This window comes from Pleurodeles waltl, chromosome 1_2 (genome assembly GCF_031143425.1).
Source record: "Pleurodeles waltl isolate 20211129_DDA chromosome 1_2, aPleWal1.hap1.20221129, whole genome shotgun sequence".
Taxonomy (NCBI): domain Eukaryota; kingdom Metazoa; phylum Chordata; class Amphibia; order Caudata; family Salamandridae; genus Pleurodeles; species Pleurodeles waltl.
The window spans coordinates 140,733,596-140,754,495 of NC_090437.1; positions in this window are offsets into that span (position 1 = coordinate 140,733,596).

Genomic DNA, 20,900 nt, shown 5'->3' on the forward strand with positions numbered 1-20,900 from the left:
AGCCGGCACCTAGGGAAACCTACCAAACCTGTGCATTTTTTAAAACTAGAGACCTAGGGGAATCCAAGATGGGGTGACTTGGTGAGCTCTGACCAGGTTCTGTTACCCAGAATCCTTTGCAAACCTCGGAATTTGGCTAAAAAACACATTTTCCTCACATTTCGGTGACAGAAAGTTCTGGAATCTGAGAGGAGCCACAAATTTCCTTCCACCTAGCGTTCCCCCAAGTCTTCCGATAAAAATGATACCTCACTTGTGTGGGTAGTCCTAGCGCCCGCAACAGGAAATGTCCCAAAACACAAAGTGGGCACATTCCTTTTTTTGACAGAAAACAGAGCTGTTTTTTGCAAAGTGCGTATCCTGTAGATTTTGGCCTCTAGCTCAGCCGGCACCTAGGGAAACCTACCAAACCTGTGCATTTCTGAAAACTAGAGACCTATGGGAATCCAAGATGGGGTGACTTGTGGGTCTCTGACCAGGTTCTGTTACCCAGAATCCTTTGCAAACCTCAAAATTTGGCTAAAAAAACACATTTTCCTCACATTTCGGTGACAGAAAGTTCTGGAATCTGAGAGGAGCCACAAATTTCCTTCCACCCAGCGTTCCCCCAAGTCTTCAGATAAAAATGATACCTCACTTGTGTGGGTAGTCCTAGCACCCGCAACAGGAAATGTCCCAAAACACAAAGTGGGCACATCCCATTTTTTGACAGAAAACAGAGCTGTTTTTTGCAAAGTGCCTACCTGTAGATTTTGGCCTCTAGCTCAGCCGGCACCTAGGGAAACCTACCAAACCTGTGCATTTCTGAAAACTAGACACCTAGGGGAATGCAAGATGGGGTGACTTGTGGGGCTCTGACCAGGTTCTGTTACCCAGAATCCTTTGCAAACCTCGGAATTTGGCTAAAAAACACATTTTCCTCACATTTCGGTGACAGAAAGTTCTGGAATCTGAGAGGAGCCACAAATTTCCTTCCACCTAGCGTTCCCCCAAGTCTTCCGATAAAAATGATACCTCACTTGTGTGGGTAGTCCTAGCGCCCGCAACAGGAAATGTCCCAAAACACAAAGTGGGCACATTCCTTTTTTTGACAGAAAACAGAGCTGTTTTTTGCAAAGTGCCTACCTGTAGATTTTGGCCTCTAGCTCAGCCGGCACCTAGGGAAACCTACCAAACCTGTGCATTTCTGAAAACTAGAGACCTATGGGAATCCAAGATGGGGTGACTTGTGGGTCTCTGACCAGGTTCTGTTACCCAGAATCCTTTGCAAACCTCAAAATTTGGCTAAAAAAACACATTTTCCTCACATTTCGGTGACAGAAAGTTCTGGAATCTGAGAGGAGCCACAAATTTCCTTCCACCCAGCGTTCCCCCAAGTCTTCCGATAAAAATGATACCTCACTTGTGTGGGTAGTCCTAGCACCCGCAACAGGAAATGTCCCAAAACACAAAGTGGGCACATCCCATTTTTTGACAGAAAACAGAGCTGTTTTTTGCAAAGTGCCTACCTGTAGATTTTGGCCTCTAGCTCAGCCGGCACCTAGGGAAACCTACCAAACCTGTGCATTTCTGAAAACTAGACACCTAGGGGAATGCAAGATGGGGTGACTTGTGGGGCTCTGACCAGGTTCTGTTACCCAGAATCCTTTGCAAACCTCAAAATGTGGCTAAAAAAAACACATTTTCCTCACAATTCGGTGACAGAAAGTTCTGGAATCTGAGAGGAGCCACAAATTTCCTTCCACCCAGCGTTCCCCCAAGTATTCCGATAAAAATGATACCTCACTTGTGTGGCTAGGCCTAGCGCCCGCAACAGGAAATGTCCCAAAACACAAAGTGGGCACATCCCATTTTTTGACAGAAAACAGAGCTGTTTTTTGCAAAGTGCCTACCTGTAGATTTTGGCCTCTAGCTCAGCCGGCACCTAGGGAAACCTACCAAACCTGTGCATTTTTGAAAACTAGAGACCTAGGGGAATCCAAGATGGGGTGACTTGTGGGGCTCTGACCAGGTTCTGTTACCCAGAATCCTTTGCAAACCTCAACATTTGGCTAAAAAAACATATTTTCCTCACATTTCTATGACAGAAAGTTCTGGAATCTGAGAGGAGCCACAAATTCCTTCCACTCAGCGTTCCCCCAAGTCTCCCGATAAAAATGGTACCTCACTTGTGTGGGTAGGCCTAGCGCCCGCGACAGGATATGCCCCAAAACACAACGTGGACACATCACAGAAAAAGAGCTGTTTTTGGCAACGTGCCTACATGTAGATTTTGGCCTCTAGCTCAGCCGGCACCTAGGGAAACCTACCAAACCTGTGCATTTTTTAAAACTAGAGACGTAGGGGAATCCAAGATGGGGTGACTTGGTGGGCTCTGACCAGGTTCTGTTACCCAGAATCCATTGCAAACCTCGGAATTTGGCTAAAAAAAAACACATTTTCCTCACATTTCGGTGACAGAAAGTTCTGGAATCTGAGAGGAGCCACAAATTTCCTTCCGCCTAGCGCTCCCCCAAGTCTTCCGATAAAAATGATACCTCACTTGTGTGGGTAGTCCTAGCGCCCGCAACAGGAAATGTCCCAAAACACAAAGTGGGCACATTCCTTTTTTTGACAGAAAACAGAGCTGTTTTTTGCAAAGTGCCTACCTGTAGATTTTGGCCTCTAACTCAGCCGGCACCTAGGGAAACCTACCAAATCTGTGCATTTCTTAAAACTAGAGACCTAGGGGAATCCAAGATGGGGTGACTTGTGGGGCTCTGACCAGGTTCTGTTACCCAGAATCCTTTGCAAACCTCAAAATTTGGCTAAAAAACACATTTTCCTCACAATTCGGTGACAGAAAGTTCTGGAATCTGAGAGGAGCCACAAATTTCCTTCCACCCAGCGTTCCCCCAAGTATTCCGATAAAAAAGATACCTCACTTGTGTGGGTAGTCCTAGCGCCCGCGACAGGAAATGTCCCAAAACACAAAGTGGGCACATTCCTTTTTTTGACAGAAAACAGAGCTGTTTTTTGCAAAGTGCCTACCTGTAGATTTTGGCCTCTAGCTCAGCCGGCACCTAGGGAAACCTACCAAACCTGTGCATTTTTGAAAACTAGAGACCTAGGGGAATCCAAGATGGGGTGACTTGTGGGGCTCTGACCAGGTTCTGTTACCCAGAATCCTTTGCAAACCTCAGAATTTGGCTAAAAAAACACATTTTCCTCACATTTCGGTGACAGAAAGTTCTGGAATCTGAGAGGAGCCACAAATTTCCTTCCACCCAGCGTTTCCCCAAGTCTCCCATTTAAAATGGTACCTCACTTGTGTGGGTAGACCTAGCGCCCGCGACAGGATATGCCACAAAACACAACGTGGACACATCACACAAAACAGAGCTGTTTTTTGCAAAGTGCCTACCTGTAGATTTTGGCCTCTAGCTCAGCCGGCACCTAGGGAAACCTACCAAACCTGTGCATTTTTGAAAACTAGAGACCTAGGGGAATCCAAGATGGGGTGACTTGTGGAGCTCTGACCAGGTTCTGTTACCCAGAATCCTTTGCAAACCTCAAAATTTGCCTAAAAAAACAAATTTTCCTCACATTTCGGTGACAGAAAGTTCTGGAATCTGAGAGGAGACACAAATTTCCTTCCACCCAGCGTTCCCCAAGTCTTCCGATAAAAATGATACCTCACTTGTGTGGGTAGTCCTAGCGCCCGCGACAGGAAATGTCCCAAAACACAAAGTGGGCACATTCCTTTTTTTGACAGAAAACAGAGCTGTTTTTTGCAAAGTGCCTACCTGTAGATTTTGGCCTCTAGCTCAGCCGGCACCTAGGGAAACCTACCAAACCTGTGCATTTCTGAAAACTAGAGACCTAGGGGAATCCAAGATGGGGTGACTTGTGGGGCTCTGACCAGGTTCTGTTACCCAGAATCCTTTGCAAACTGCAAAATTTGACTAAAAAAACATATTTTACTCACATTTCGGTGACAGAAAGTTCTGGAATCTGAGAGGAGCCACAAATTTCCTTCCACCCAGCGTTTCCCCAAGTCTCCCGATAAAAATGGTACCTCACTTGTGTGGGTAGACCTAGCGCCCGCGACAGGATATGCCCCAAAACACAACGTGGACACATCACACAAAACAGAGCTGTTTTTTGCAAAGTGCCTACCTGTAGATTTTGGCCTCTAGCTCAGCCGGCACCTAGGGAAACCTACCAAATCTGTGCATTTCTTAAAACTAGAGACCTAGGGGAATCCAAGATGGGGTGACTTGTGGGGCTCTGACCAGGTTCTGTTACCCAGAATCCTTTGCAAACCTCAAAATTTGGCTAAAAAAACACATTTTCCTCACAATTCGGTGACAGAAAGTTCTGGAATCTGAGAGGAGCCACAAATTTCCTTCCACCCAGCGTTCCCCCAAGTATTCCGATAAAAAAGATACCTCACTTGTGTGGGTAGTCCTAGCGCCCGCGACAGGAAATGTCCCAAAACACAAAGTGGGCACATTCCTTTTTTTGACAGAAAACAGAGCTGTTTTTTGCAAAGTGCCTACCTGTAGATTTTGGCCTCTAGCTCAGCCGGCACCTAGGGTCACCTACCAAACCTGTGCATTTTTGAAAACTAGAGACCTAGGGGAATCCAAGATGGGGTGACTTGTGGGGCCCTGACCAGGTTCTGTTACCCAGAATCCTTTGCAAACCTCAGAATTTGGCTAAAAAAACACATTTTCCTCACATTTCGGTGACAGATAGTTCTAGAATCTGAGAGGAGACACAAATTTCCTTCCACCCAGCGTTCCCCCAAGTCTTCCGATAAAAATGATACCTCACTTGTGTGGGTAGTCCTAGGGCCCCGCGACAGGAAATGTTCCAAAACAAAAAGTGGGCACATCCCATTTCTGACAGAAAACAGATCTGTTTTTCGCAAAGTGCCTACCTGTAGCTTTTGGCCTCTAGCTCAGCCAGCACCTAGGGAAACCTACCAAACCTGTGCATTTTTGAAAACTAGAGACCTAGGGGAATCCAAGATGGGGTGACTTGTGGGGCTCTGACCAGGTTCTGTTACCCAGAATCCTTTGCAAACCTCAAAATTTGGCTAAAAAAACATATTTTACTCACATTTCGGTGACAGAAAGTTCTGGAATCTGAGAGGAGACACAAATTTCCTTCCACCCAGCGTTCCCCCAAGTCTTCCGATAAAAATGATACCTCACTTGTGTGGGTAGTCCTAGCGCCCGTGACAGGAAATGTCCCAAAACACAAAGTGGGCACATTCCTTTTTTTGACAGAAAACAGAGCTGTTTTTTGCAAAGTGCCTACCTGTAGATTTTGGCCTCTAGCTCAGCCGGCACCTAGGGAAACCTACCAAACCTGTGCATTTCTGAAAACTAGAGACCTAGGGGAATCCAAGATGGGGTGACTTGTGGGGCTCTGACCAGGTTCTGTTACCCAGAATCCTTTGCAAACTTCAAAATTTGACTAAAAAAACATATTTTACTCACATTTCGGTGACAGAAAGTTCTGGAATCTGAGAGGAGCCACAAATTTCCTTCCACCCAGCGTTTCCCCAAGTCTCCCGATAAAAATGGTACCTCACTTGTGTGGGTAGACCTAGCGCCCGCGACAGGATATGCCCCAAAACACAACGTGGACACATCACACAAAACAGAGCTGTTTTTTGCTAAGTGCCTACCTGTAGATTTTGGCCTCTAGCTCAGCCGGCACCTAGGGAAACCTACCAAATCTGTGCATTTCTTAAAACTAGAGACCTAGGGGAATCCAAGATGGGGTGACTTGTGGGGCTCTGACCAGTTTCTGTTACCCAGAATCCTTTGCAAACCTCAAAATTTGGCTAAAAAAACACATTTTCCTCACAATTCGGTGACAGAAAGTTCTGGAATCTGAGAGGAGCCACAAATTTCCTTCCACCCAGCGTTCCCCCAAGTATTCCGATAAAAAAGATACCTCACTTGTGTGGGTAGTCCTAGCGCCCGCGACAGGAAATGTCCCAAAACACAAAGTGGGCACATTCCTTTTTTTGACAGAAAACAGAGCTGTTTTTTGCAAAGTGCCTACCTGTAGATTTTGGCCTCTAGCTCAGCCGGCACCTAGGGAAACCTACCAAACCTGTGCATTTTTGAAAACTAGAGACCTAGGGGAATCCAAGATGGGGTGACTTGTGGGGCTCTGACCAGGTTCTGTTACCCAGAATCCTTTGCAAATCTCAGAATTTGGCTAAAAAAACACATTTTCCTCACATTTCGGTGACAGAAAGTTCTGGAATCTGAGAGGAGCCACAAATTTCCTTCCACCCAGCGTTTCCCCAAGTCTCCCATTTAAAATGGTACCTCACTTGTGTGGGTAGACCTAGCGCCCGCGACAGGATATGCCACAAAACACAACGTGGACACATCACACAAAACAGAGCTGTTTTTTGCAAAGTGCCTACCTGTAGATTTTGGCCTCTAGCTCAGCCGGCACCTAGGGAAACCTACCAAACCTGTGCATTTTTGAAAACTAGAGACCTAGGGGAATCCAAGATGGGGTGACTTGTGGAGCTCTGACCAGGTTCTGTTACCCAGAATCCTTTGCAAACCTCAGAATTTGCCTAAAAAAACACATTTTCCTCACATTTCGGTGACAGAAAGTTCTGGAATCTGAGAGGAGCCACAAATTTCCTTCCACCCACCGTTCCCCCAAGTCTCCCGATAAAAATGGTACCTCACTTGTGTGGGTAGGCTTAGCGCCCGCAACAGGATATGCCCCAAAACACAACGGGGACACATCACAGAAAACAGAGCTGTTTTTGGCAAAGTGCCTACCTGTAGATTTTGGCCTGTAGCTCAGCCGGCACCTAGGGAAACCTATCAAACCTGTGCATTTCTGAAAACTAGAGACCTAGGGGAATCCAAGATGGGGTGACTTGTGGGGCTCTGACCAGGTTCTGTTACCCAGAATCCTTTGCAAACCTCAAAATGTGGCTAAAAAAACATATTTTACTCACATTTCGGTGACAGAAAGTTCTGGAATCTGAGAGGAGACACAAATTTCCTTCCACCCAGCGTTCCCCCAAGTCTTCCGATAAAAATGATACCTCACTTGTGTGGGTAGTCCTAGCGCCCGTGACAGGAAATGTCCCAAAACACAAAGTGGGCCCATTCCTTTTTTTGACAGAAAACAGAGCTGTTTTTTGCAAAGTGCCTACCTGTAGATTTTGGCCTCTAGCTCAGCCGGCACCTAGGGAAACCTACCAAACCTGTGCATTTCTGAAAACTAGAGACCTAGGGGAATCCAAGATGGGGTGACTTGTGGGGCTCTGACCAGGTTCTGTTACCCAGAATCCTTTGCAAACTGCAAAATTTGACTAAAAAAACATATTTTACTCACATTTCGGTGACAGAAAGTTCTGGAATCTGAGAGGAGCCACAAATTTCCTTCCACCCAGCGTTTCCCCAAGTCTCCCGATAAAAATGGTACCTCACTTGTGTGGGTAGACCTAGCGCCCGCGACAGGATATGCCCCAAAACACAACGTGGACACATCACACAAAACAGAGCTGTTTTTTGCAAAGTGCCTACCTGTAGATTTTGGCCTCTAGCTCAGCCGGCACCTAGGGAAACCTACCAAATCTGTGCATTTCTTAAAACTAGAGACCTAGGGGAATCCAAGATGGGGTGACTTGTGGGGCTCTGACCAGGTTCTGTTACCCAGAATCCTTTGCAAACCTCAGAATTTGGCTAAAAAAACACATTTTCCTCACATTTCGGTGACAGAAAGTTCTGGAATCTGAGAGGAGCCACAAATTTCCTTCCACCCAGCGTTTCCCCAAGTCTCCCATTTAAAATGGTACCTCACTTGTGTGGGTAGACCTAGCGCCCGCGACAGGATATGCCACAAAACACAACGTGGACACATCACACAAAACAGAGCTGTTTTTTGCAAAGTGCCTACCTGTAGATTTTGGCCTCTAGCTCAGCCGGCACCTAGGGAAACCTACCAAACCTGTGCATTTTTGAAAACTAGAGACCTAGGGGAATCCAAGATGGGGTGACTTGTGGAGCTCTGACCAGGTTCTGTTACCCAGAATCCTTTGCAAACCTCAGAATTTGCCTAAAAAAACACATTTTCCTCACATTTCGGTGACAGAAAGTTCTGGAATCTGAGAGGAGACACAAATTTCCTTCCACCCAGCGTTCCCCAAGTCTTCCGATAAAAATGATACCTCACTTGTGTGGGTAGTCCTAGCGCCCGCGACAGGAAATGTCCCAAAACACAAAGTGGGCACATTCCTTTTTTTGACAGAAAACAGAGCTGTTTTTTGCAAAGTGCCTACCTGTAGATTTTGGCCTCTAGCTCAGCCGGCACCTAGGGAAACCTACCAAACCTGTGCATTTCTGAAAACTAAAGACCTAGGGGAATTTAAGATGGGGTGACTTGTGGGGCTCTGACCAGGTTCTGTTACGCAGAATCCTTTGCAAACCTCAAAATATGGCTAAAAAAACATATTTTCCTCACATTTCGGTAACAGAAAGTTCTGGAATCTGAGAGGAGCCACAAATTTCCTTCCACCCACCGTTCCCCCAAGTCTCCCGATAAAAATGGTACCTCACTTGTGTGGCTAGGCTTAGCGCCCGCAACAGGATATGCCCCAAAACACAACGGGGACACATCACAGAAAACAGAGCTGTTTTTGGCAAAGTGCCTACCTGTAGATTTTGGCCTGTAGCTCAGCCGGCACCTAGGGAAACCTATCAAACCTGTGCATTTCTGAAAACTAGAGACCTAGGGGAATCCAAGATGGGGTGACTTGTGGGGCTCTGACCATGTTCTGTTACCCAAAATCCTTTGCAAACTTCAAAATTTGACTAAAAAAACATATTTTACTCACATTTCGGTGACAGAAAGTTCTGGAATCTGAGAGGAGCCACAAATTTCCTTCCACCCAGCGTTTCCCCAAGTCTCCCGATAAAAATGGTACCTCACTTGTGTGGGTAGACCTAGCGCCCGCGACAGGATATGCCCCAAAACACAACGTGGACACATCACACAAAACAGAGCTGTTTTTGGCAACGTGCCTACCTGTAGATTTTGGCCTCTAGCTCAGCCGGCACCTAGGGAAACCTACCAAACCTGTGCATTTTTTAAAACTAGAGACCTAGGGGAATCCAAGATGGGGTGACTTGGTGAGCTCTGACCAGGTTCTGTTACCCAGAATCCTTTGCAAACCTCGGAATTTGGCTAAAAAACACATTTTCCTCACATTTCGGTGACAGAAAGTTCTGGAATCTGAGAGGAGCCACAAATTTCCTTCCACCTAGCGTTCCCCCAAGTCTTCCGATAAAAATGATACCTCATTTGTGTGGGTAGTCCTAGCGCCCGCAACAGGAAATGTCCCAAAACACAAAGTGGGCACATTCCTTTTTTTGACAGAAAACAGAGCTGTTTTTTGCAAAGTGCCTACCTGTAGATTTTGGCCTCTAGCTCAGCCGGCACCTAGGGAAACCTACCAAACCTGTGCATTTCTGAAAACTAGAGACCTATGGGAATCCAAGATGGGGTGACTTGTGGGTCTCTGACCAGGTTCTGTTACCCAGAATCCTTTGCAAACCTCAAAATTTGGCTAAAAAAACACATTTTCCTCACATTTCGGTGACAGAAAGTTCTGGAATCTGAGAGGAGCCACAAATTTCCTTCCACCCAGCGTTCCCCCAAGTCTTCAGATAAAAATGATACCTCACTTGTGTGGGTAGTCCTAGCACCCGCAACAGGAAATGTCCCAAAACACAAAGTGGGCACATCCCATTTTTTGACAGAAAACAGAGCTGTTTTTTGCAAAGTGCCTACCTGTAGATTTTGGCCTCTAGCTCAGCCGGCACCTAGGGAAACCTACCAAACCTGTGCATTTCTGAAAACTAGACACCTAGGGGAATGCAAGATGGGGTGACTTGTGGGGCTCTGACCAGGTTCTGTTACCCAGAATCCTTTGCAAACCTCGGAATTTGGCTAAAAAACACATTTTCCTCACATTTCGGTGACAGAAAGTTCTGGAATCTGAGAGGAGCCACAAATTTCCTTCCACCTAGCGTTCCCCCAAGTCTTCCGATAAAAATGATACCTCACTTGTGTGGGTAGTCCTAGCGCCCGCAACAGGAAATGTCCCAAAACACAAAGTGGGCACATTCCTTTTTTTGACAGAAAACAGAGCTGTTTTTTGCAAAGTGCCTACCTGTAGATTTTGGCCTCTAGCTCAGCCGGCACCTAGGGAAACCTACCAAACCTGTGCATTTCTGAAAACTAGAGACCTATGGGAATCCAAGATGGGGTGACTTGTGGGTCTCTGACCAGGTTCTGTTACCCAGAATCCTTTGCAAACCTCAAAATTTGGCTAAAAAAACACATTTTCCTCACATTTCGGTGACAGAAAGTTCTGGAATCTGAGAGGAGCCACAAATTTCCTTCCACCCAGCGTTCCCCCAAGTCTTCCGATAAAAATGATACCTCACTTGTGTGGGTAGTCCTAGCACCCGCAACAGGAAATGTCCCAAAACACAAAGTGGGCACATCCCATTTTTTGACAGAAAACAGAGCTGTTTTTTGCAAAGTGCCTACCTGTAGATTTTGGCCTCTAGCTCAGCCGGCACCTAGGGAAACCTACCAAACCTGTGCATTTCTGAAAACTAGACACCTAGGGGAATGCAAGATGGGGTGACTTGTGGGGCTCTGACCAGGTTCTGTTACCCAGAATCCTTTGCAAACCTCAAAATGTGGCTAAAAAAAACACATTTTCCTCACAATTCGGTGACAGAAAGTTCTGGAATCTGAGAGGAGCCACAAATTTCCTTCCACCCAGCGTTCCCCCAAGTATTCCGATAAAAATGATACCTCACTTGTGTGGCTAGGCCTAGCGCCCGCAACAGGAAATGTCCCAAAACACAAAGTGGGCACATCCCATTTTTTGACAGAAAACAGAGCTGTTTTTTGCAAAGTGCCTACCTGTAGATTTTGGCCTCTAGCTCAGCCGGCACCTAGGGAAACCTACCAAACCTGTGCATTTTTGAAAACTAGAGACCTAGGGGAATCCAAGATGGGGTGACTTGTGGGGCTCTGACCAGGTTCTGTTACCCAGAATCCTTTGCAAACCTCAACATTTGGCTAAAAAAACATATTTTCCTCACATTTCTATGACAGAAAGTTCTGGAATCTGAGAGGAGCCACAAATTCCTTCCACTCAGCGTTCCCCCAAGTCTCCCGATAAAAATGGTACCTCACTTGTGTGGGTAGGCCTAGCGCCCGCGACAGGATATGCCCCAAAACACAACGTGGACACATCACAGAAAAAGAGCTGTTTTTGGCAACGTGCCTACATGTAGATTTTGGCCTCTAGCTCAGCCGGCACCTAGGGAAACCTACCAAACCTGTGCATTTTTTAAAACTAGAGACGTAGGGGAATCCAAGATGGGGTGACTTGGTGGGCTCTGACCAGGTTCTGTTACCCAGAATCCATTGCAAACCTCGGAATTTGGCTAAAAAAAAACACATTTTCCTCACATTTCGGTGACAGAAAGTTCTGGAATCTGAGAGGAGCCACAAATTTCCTTCCGCCTAGCGCTCCCCCAAGTCTTCCGATAAAAATGATACCTCACTTGTGTGGGTAGTCCTAGCGCCCGCAACAGGAAATGTCCCAAAACACAAAGTGGGCACATTCCTTTTTTTGACAGAAAACAGAGCTGTTTTTTGCAAAGTGCCTACCTGTAGATTTTGGCCTCTAACTCAGCCGGCACCTAGGGAAACCTACCAAATCTGTGCATTTCTTAAAACTAGAGACCTAGGGGAATCCAAGATGGGGTGACTTGTGGGGCTCTGACCAGGTTCTGTTACCCAGAATCCTTTGCAAACCTCAAAATTTGGCTAAAAAACACATTTTCCTCACAATTCGGTGACAGAAAGTTCTGGAATCTGAGAGGAGCCACAAATTTCCTTCCACCCAGCGTTCCCCCAAGTATTCCGATAAAAAAGATACCTCACTTGTGTGGGTAGTCCTAGCGCCCGCGACAGGAAATGTCCCAAAACACAAAGTGGGCACATTCCTTTTTTTGACAGAAAACAGAGCTGTTTTTTGCAAAGTGCCTACCTGTAGATTTTGGCCTCTAGCTCAGCCGGCACCTAGGGAAACCTACCAAACCTGTGCATTTTTGAAAACTAGAGACCTAGGGGAATCCAAGATGGGGTGACTTGTGGGGCTCTGACCAGGTTCTGTTACCCAGAATCCTTTGCAAACCTCAGAATTTGGCTAAAAAAACACATTTTCCTCACATTTCGGTGACAGAAAGTTCTGGAATCTGAGAGGAGCCACAAATTTCCTTCCACCCAGCGTTTCCCCAAGTCTCCCATTTAAAATGGTACCTCACTTGTGTGGGTAGACCTAGCGCCCGCGACAGGATATGCCACAAAACACAACGTGGACACATCACACAAAACAGAGCTGTTTTTTGCAAAGTGCCTACCTGTAGATTTTGGCCTCTAGCTCAGCCGGCACCTAGGGAAACCTACCAAACCTGTGCATTTTTGAAAACTAGAGACCTAGGGGAATCCAAGATGGGGTGACTTGTGGAGCTCTGACCAGGTTCTGTTACCCAGAATCCTTTGCAAACCTCAGAATTTGCCTAAAAAAACACATTTTCCTCACATTTCGGTGACAGAAAGTTCTGGAATCTGAGAGGAGACACAAATTTCCTTCCACCCAGCGTTCCCCAAGTCTTCCGATAAAAATGATACCTCACTTGTGTGGGTAGTCCTAGCGCCCGCGACAGGAAATGTCCCAAAACACAAAGTGGGCACATTCCTTTTTTTGACAGAAAACAGAGCTGTTTTTTGCAAAGTGCCTACCTGTAGATTTTGGCCTCTAGCTCAGCCGGCACCTAGGGAAACCTACCAAACCTGTGCATTTCTGAAAACTAAAGACCTAGGGGAATTTAAGATGGGGTGACTTGTGGGGCTCTGACCAGGTTCTGTTACCCAGAATCCTTTGCAAACCTCAAAATATGGCTAAAAAAACATATTTTCCTCACATTTCGGTAACAGAAAGTTCTGGAATCTGAGAGGAGCCACAAATTTCCTTCCACCCACCGTTCCCCCAAGTCTCCCGATAAAAATGGTACCTCACTTGTGTGGCTAGGCTTAGCGCCCGCAACAGGATATGCCCCAAAACACAACGGGGACACATCACAGAAAACAGAGCTGTTTTTGGCAAAGTGCCTATCTGTAGATTTTGGCCTGTAGCTCAGCCGGCACCTAGGGAAACCTATCAAACCTGTGTATTTCTGAAAACTAGAGACCTAGGGGAATCCAAGATGGGGTGACTTGTGGGGCTCTGACCAGGTTCTGTTACCCAGAATCCTTTGCAAACCTCAAAATTTGGCTAAAAAAACATATTTTACTCACATTTCGGTGACAGAAAGTTCTGGAATCTGAGAGGAGACACAAATTTCCTTCCACCCAGCGTTCCCCCAAGTCTTCCGATAAAAATGATACCTCACTTGTGTGGGTAGTCCTAGCGCCCGTGACAGGAAATGTCCCAAAACACAAAGTGGGCACATTCCTTTTTTTGACAGAAAACAGAGCTGTTTTTTGCAAAGTGCCTACCTGTAGATTTTGGCCTCTAGCTCAGCCGGCACCTAGGGAAACCTACCAAACCTGTGCATTTCTGAAAACTAGAGACCTAGGGGAATCCAAGATGGGGTGACTTGTGGGGCTCTGACCAGGTTCTGTTACCCAGAATCCTTTGCAAACTGCAAAATTTGACTAAAAAAACATATTTTACTCACATTTCGGTGACAGAAAGTTCTGGAATCTGAGAGGAGCCACAAATTTCCTTCCACCCAGCGTTTCCCCAAGTCTCCCGATAAAAATGGTACCTCACTTGTGTGGGTAGACCTAGCGCCCGCGACAGGATATGCCCCAAAACACAACGTGGACACATCACACAAAACAGAGCTGTTTTTTGCAAAGTGCCTACCTGTAGATTTTGGCCTCTAGCTCAGCCGGCACCTAGGGAAACCTACCAAATCTGTGCATTTCTTAAAACTAGAGACCTAGGGGAATCCAAGATGGGGTGACTTGTGGGGCTCTGACCAGGTTCTGTTACCCAGAATCCTTTGCAAACCTCAAAATTTGGCTAAAAAAACACATTTTCCTCACAATTCGGTGACAGAAAGTTCTGGAATCTGAGAGGAGCCACAAATTTCCTTCCACCCAGCGTTCCCCCAAGTATTCCGATAAAAAAGATACCTCACTTGTGTGGGTAGTCCTAGCGCCCGCGACAGGAAATGTCCCAAAACACAAAGTGGGCACATTCCTTTTTTTGACAGAAAACAGAGCTGTTTTTTGCAAAGTGCCTACCTGTAGATTTTGGCCTCTAGCTCAGCCGGCACCTAGGGTCACCTACCAAACCTGTGCATTTTTGAAAACTAGAGACCTAGGGGAATCCAAGATGGGGTGACTTGTGGGGCCCTGACCAGGTTCTGTTACCCAGAATCCTTTGCAAACCTCAGAATTTGGCTAAAAAAACACATTTTCCTCACATTTCGGTGACAGATAGTTCTAGAATCTGAGAGGAGACACAAATTTCCTTCCACCCAGCGTTCCCCCAAGTCTTCCGATAAAAATGATACCTCACTTGTGTGGGTAGTCCTAGGGCCCCGCGACAGGAAATGTTCCAAAACAAAAAGTGGGCACATCCCATTTCTGACAGAAAACAGATCTGTTTTTCGCAAAGTGCCTACCTGTAGCTTTTGGCCTCTAGCTCAGCCAGCACCTAGGGAAACCTACCAAACCTGTGCATTTTTGAAAACTAGAGACCTAGGGGAATCCAAGATGGGGTGACTTGTGGGGCTCTGACCAGGTTCTGTTACCCAGAATCCTTTGCAAACCTCAAAATTTGGCTAAAAAAACATATTTTACTCACATTTCGGTGACAGAAAGTTCTGGAATCTGAGAGGAGACACAAATTTCCTTCCACCCAGCGTTCCCCCAAGTCTTCCGATAAAAATGATACCTCACTTGTGTGGGTAGTCCTAGCGCCCGTGACAGGAAATGTCCCAAAACACAAAGTGGGCACATTCCTTTTTTTGACAGAAAACAGAGCTGTTTTTTGCAAAGTGCCTACCTGTAGATTTTGGCCTCTAGCTCAGCCGGCACCTAGGGAAACCTACCAAACCTGTGCATTTCTGAAAACTAGAGACCTAGGGGAATCCAAGATGGGGTGACTTGTGGGGCTCTGACCAGGTTCTGTTACCCAGAATCCTTTGCAAACTTCAAAATTTGACTAAAAAAACATATTTTACTCACATTTCGGTGACAGAAAGTTCTGGAATCTGAGAGGAGCCACAAATTTCCTTCCACCCAGCGTTTCCCCAAGTCTCCCGATAAAAATTGTACCTCACTTGTGTGGGTAGACCTAGCGCCCGCGACAGGATATGCCCCAAAACACAACGTGGACACATCACACAAAACAGAGCTGTTTTTTGCTAAGTGCCTACCTGTAGATTTTGGCCTCTAGCTCAGCCGGCACCTAGGGAAACCTACCAAATCTGTGCATTTCTTAAAACTAGAGACCTAGGGGAATCCAAGATGGGGTGACTTGTGGGGCTCTGACCAGTTTCTGTTACCCAGAATCCTTTGCAAACCTCAAAATTTGGCTAAAAAAACACATTTTCCTCACAATTCGGTGACAGAAAGTTCTGGAATCTGAGAGGAGCCACAAATTTCCTTCCACCCAGCGTTCCCCCAAGTATTCCGATAAAAAAGATACCTCACTTGTGTGGGTAGTCCTAGCGCCCGCGACAGGAAATGTCCCAAAACACAAAGTGGGCACATTCCTTTTTTTGACAGAAAACAGAGCTGTTTTTTGCAAAGTGCCTACCTGTAGATTTTGGCCTCTAGCTCAGCCGGCACCTAGGGAAACCTACCAAACCTGTGCATTTTTAAAAACTAGAGACCTAGGGGAATCCAAGATGGGGTGACTTGTGGGGCTCTGACCAGGTTCTGTTACCCAGAATCCTTTGCAAATCTCAGAATTTGGCTAAAAAAACACATTTTCCTCACATTTCGGTGACAGAAAGTTCTGGAATCTGAGAGGAGCCACAAATTTCCTTCCACCCAGCGTTTCCCCAAGTCTCCCATTTAAAATGGTACCTCACTTGTGTGGGTAGACCTAGCGCCCGCGACAGGATATGCCACAAAACACAACGTGGACACATCACACAAAACAGAGCTGTTTTTTGCAAAGTGCCTACCTGTAGATTTTGGCCTCTAGCTCAGCCGGCACCTAGGGAAACCTACCAAACCTGTGCATTTTTGAAAACTAGAGACCTAGGGGAATCCAAGATGGGGTGACTTGTGGAGCTCTGACCAGGTTCTGTTACCCAGAATCCTTTGCAAACCTCAGAATTTGCCTAAAAAAACACATTTTCCTCACATTTCGGTGACAGAAAGTTCTGGAATCTGAGAGGAGCCACAAATTTCCTTCCACCCACCGTTCCCCCAAGTCTCCCGATAAAAATGGTACCTCACTTGTGTGGGTAGGCTTAGCGCCCGCAACAGGATATGCCCCAAAACACAACGGGGACACATCACAGAAAACAGAGCTGTTTTTGGCAAAGTGCCTACCTGTAGATTTTGGCCTGTAGCTCAGCCGGCACCTAGGGAAACCTATCAAACCTGTGCATTTCTGAAAACTAGAGACCTAGGGGAATCCAAGATGGGGTGACTTGTGGGGCTCTGACCAGGTTCTGTTACCCAGAATCCTTTGCAAACCTCAAAATGTGGCTAAAAAAACATATTTTACTCACATTTCGGTGACAGAAAGTTCTGGAATCTGAGAGGAGACACAAATTTCCTTCCACCCAGCGTTCCCCCAAGTCTTCCGATAAAAATGATACCTCACTTGTGTGGGTAGTCCTAGCGCCCGTGACAGGAAATGTCCCAAAACACAAAGTGGGCCCATTCCTTTTTTTGACAGAAAACAGAGCTGTTTTTTGCAAAGTGCCTACCTGTAGATTTTGGCCTCTAGCTCAGCCGGCACCTAGGGAAACCTACCAAACCTGTGCATTTCTGAAAACTAGAGACCTAGGGGAATCCAAGATGGGGTGACTTGTGGGGCTCTGACCAGGTTCTGTTACCCAGAATCCTTTGCAAACTGCAAAATTTGACTAAAAAAACATATTTTACTCACATTTCGGTGACAGAAAGTTCTGGAATCTGAGAGGAGCCACAAATTTCCTTCCACCCAGCGTTTCCCCAAGTCTCCCGATAAAAATGGTACCTCACTTGTGTGGGTAGACCTAGCGCCCGCGACAGGATATGCCCCAAAACACAACGTGGACACATCACACAAAACAGAGCTGTTTTTTGCAAAGTGCCTACCTGTAGATTTTGGCCTCTAGCTCAGCCGGCACCTAGGGAAACCTACCAAATCTGTGCATTTCTTAAAACTAGAGACCTAGGGGAATCCAAGATGGGGTGACTTGTGGGGCTCCGACCAGGTTCTGTTACCCAGAATCCTTTGCAAACCTCAAAATTTGGCTAAAAAAACACATTTTCCTCACAATTCGGTGACAGAAAGTTCTGGAATCTGAGAGGAGCCACAAATTTCCTTCCACCCAGCGTTCCCCCAAGTATTCCGATAAAAAAGATACCTCACTTGTGTGGGTAGTCCTAGCGCCCGCGACAGGAAATGTCCCAAAACACAAAGTGGGCAAATTCCTTTTTTTGACAGAAAACAGAGCTGTTTTTTGCAAAGTGCCTACCTGTAGATTTTGGCCTCTAGCTCAGCCGGCACCTAGGGAAACCTACCAAACCTGTGCATTTTTGAAAACTAGAGACCTAGGGGAATCCAAGATGGGGTGACTTGTGGGGCTCTGACCAGGTTCTGTTACCCAGAATCCTTTGCAAACCTCAGAATTTGGCTAAAAAAACACATTTTCCTCACATTTCGGTGACAGAAAGTTCTGGAATCTGAGAGGAGCCACAAATTTCCTTCCACCCACCGTTCCCCCAAGTCTCCCGATAAAAATGGTACCTCACTTGTGTGGGTAGGCTTAGCGCCCGCAACAGGATATGCCCCAAAACACAACGGGGACACATCACAGAAAACAGAGCTGTTTTTGGCAAAGTGCCTACCTGTAGATTTTGGCCTGTAGCTCAGCCGGCACCTAGGGAAACCTACCAAACCTGTGCATTTTTGAAAACTAGAGACCTAGGGGAATCCAAGATGGGGTGACTTGTGGGGCTCTGACCAGGTTCTGTTACCCAGAATCCTTTGCAAACCTAAAAATTTGGCTAAAAAAACATATTTTCCTCACATTTCGGTGAAAGAAAGTTCTGGAATCTGAGAGGAGCCACAAATTTCCTTCCACCCAGCGTTTCACCAAGTCTTCCGATAAAAATGATACCTCACTTGTGTGGGTAGTCCTAGCGCCCGCAACAGGAAATGTCCCAAAACACAAAGTGGGCACATCCCATTTTTTGACAGAAAACAGAGCTGTTTTTTGCAAAGTGCCTACCTGTAGATTTTGGCCTCTAGCTCAGCCGGCACCTAGGGAAACCTACCAAACCTGTGCATTTTTGAAAACTAGAGACCTAGGGGAATCCAAGATGGGGTGACTTGTGGGGCTCTGACCAGGTTCTGTTACCCAGAATCCTTTGCAAACCTCAGAATTTGGCTAAAAAAACACATTTTCCTCACATTTCGGTGACAGAAAGTTCTGGAATCTGAGAGGAGCCACAAATTTCCTTCCACCCAGCGTTTCCCCAAGTCTCCCGATTAAAATGGTACCTCACTTGTGTGGGTAGACCTAGCGCCCGCAACAGGATATGCCACAAAACACAACGTGGACACATCACACAAAACAGAGCTGTTTTTTGCAAAGTGCCTACCTGTAGATTTTGGCCTCTAGCTCAGCCGGCACCTAGGGAAACCTACCAAACCTGTGCATTTTTGAAAACTAGAGACCTAGGGGAATCAAAGATGGGGTGACTTGTGGAGCTCTGACCAGGTTCTGTTACCCAGAATCCTTTGCAAACCTCAGAATTTGCCTAAAAAAACACATTTTCCTCACATTTCGGTGACAGAAAGTTCTGGAATCTGAGAGGAGACACAAATTTCCTTCCACCCAGCGTTCCCCAAGTCTTCCGATAAAAATGATACCTCACTTGTGTGGGTAGTTTTAGCGCCCGCGACAGGAAATGTCCCAAAACACAAAGTGGGCACATTCCTTTTTCTGACAGAAAACAGAGCTGTTTTTTGCAAAGTGCCTACCTGTAGATTTTGGCCTCTAGCTCAGCCGGCACCTAGGGAAACCTACCAAACCTGTGCATTTCTGAAAACTAAAGACCTAGGGGAATCCAAGATGGGGTGACTTGTGGGGCTCTAACCAGGTTCTGTTACCCAGAATCCTTTGCAAACCTCAAAATGTGGCTAAAAAAAACACATTTTCCTCACATTTCGGTGACAGAAAGTTCTGGAATCTGAGAGGAGCCACAAATTTCCTTCCACCCAGCGTTCCCCTACGTCTCCCGATAAAAATGGTACCTCACTTGTGTGGGTAGGCCTAGCGCCCGCAACAGGATATGCCCCAAAACACAACGTGGACACATCACAGAAAATAGAGTTGTTTTTTGCAAAGTGCCTACCTGTAGATTTTGGCCTGTAGCTCAGCCGGCACCTAGGGAAACCTACCAAACCTGTGCCTTTTTGAAAACTACAGACCTAGGGGAATCCAAGATGGGGTGACTTGTGGGGCTCTGACCAGGTTCTGTTACCCAGAATCCTTTGCAAACCTAAAAATTTGGCTAAAAAAACATATTTTCCTCACATTTCGGTGAAAGAAAGTTCTGGAATCTGAGAGGAGCCACAAATTTCCTTCCACCCAGCGTTTCACCAAGTCTCCCGATAAAAATGGTACCTCACTTGTGTGGGTAGACCTAGCGCCCGCGACAGGATATGCCCCAAAACACAACGTGGACACATCACACAAAACAGAGCTGTTTTTTGCAAAGTGCCTACCTGTAGATTTTGGCCTCTAGCTCAGCCGGCACCTAGGGAAACCTACCAAACCTGTGCATTTTTGAAAACTAGAGACCTAGGGGAATCCAAGATGGGGTGACTTGTGGGGTTCTGACCAGGTTCTGTTACCCAGAATCCTTTGAAAATCTCAGAATTTGGCTAAAAAAACACATTTTCCTCACATTTCGGTGACAGAAAGTTCTGGAATCTGAGAGGAGCCACAAATTTCCTTCCACCCAGCGTTCCCCCAAGTATTCCGATAAAAATGATACCTCACTTGTGTGGGTAGTCCTAGCGCCCGCGACAGGAAATGTTCCAAAACACAAAGTGGGCACATCCCATTTTTTGACAGAAAACAGAGCTGTTTTTTGCAAAGTGCCTACCTGTAGATTTTGGCCTCTAGCTCAGCCGGCACCTAGGGAAACCTACCAAACCTGTGCATTTTTTTAAACTAGAGACCTAGGGGAATCCAAGATGGGGTGACTTGTGGGGCTCTGACCAGGTTCTGTTACCCATAATCCTTTGCAAACCTCAAAATTTGGCTAAAAAAACATATTTTCCTCACATTTCGGTGAAAGAAAGTTCTGGAATCTGAGAGGAGCCACAAATTTCCTTCCACCCAGCGTTTCCCCAAGTCTCCCGATAAAAATGGTACCTCACTTGTGTGGGTAGACCTAGCGCCCGCGACAGGATATGCCCCAAAACACAACGTGGACACATCACACAAAACAGAGCTGTTTTTTGCAAAGTGCCTACCTGTAGATTTTGGCCTCTAGCTCAGACGGCACCTAGGGAAACCTACCAAACCTGTGCATTTTTTAAAACTAGAGACCTAGGGGAATTTATGATG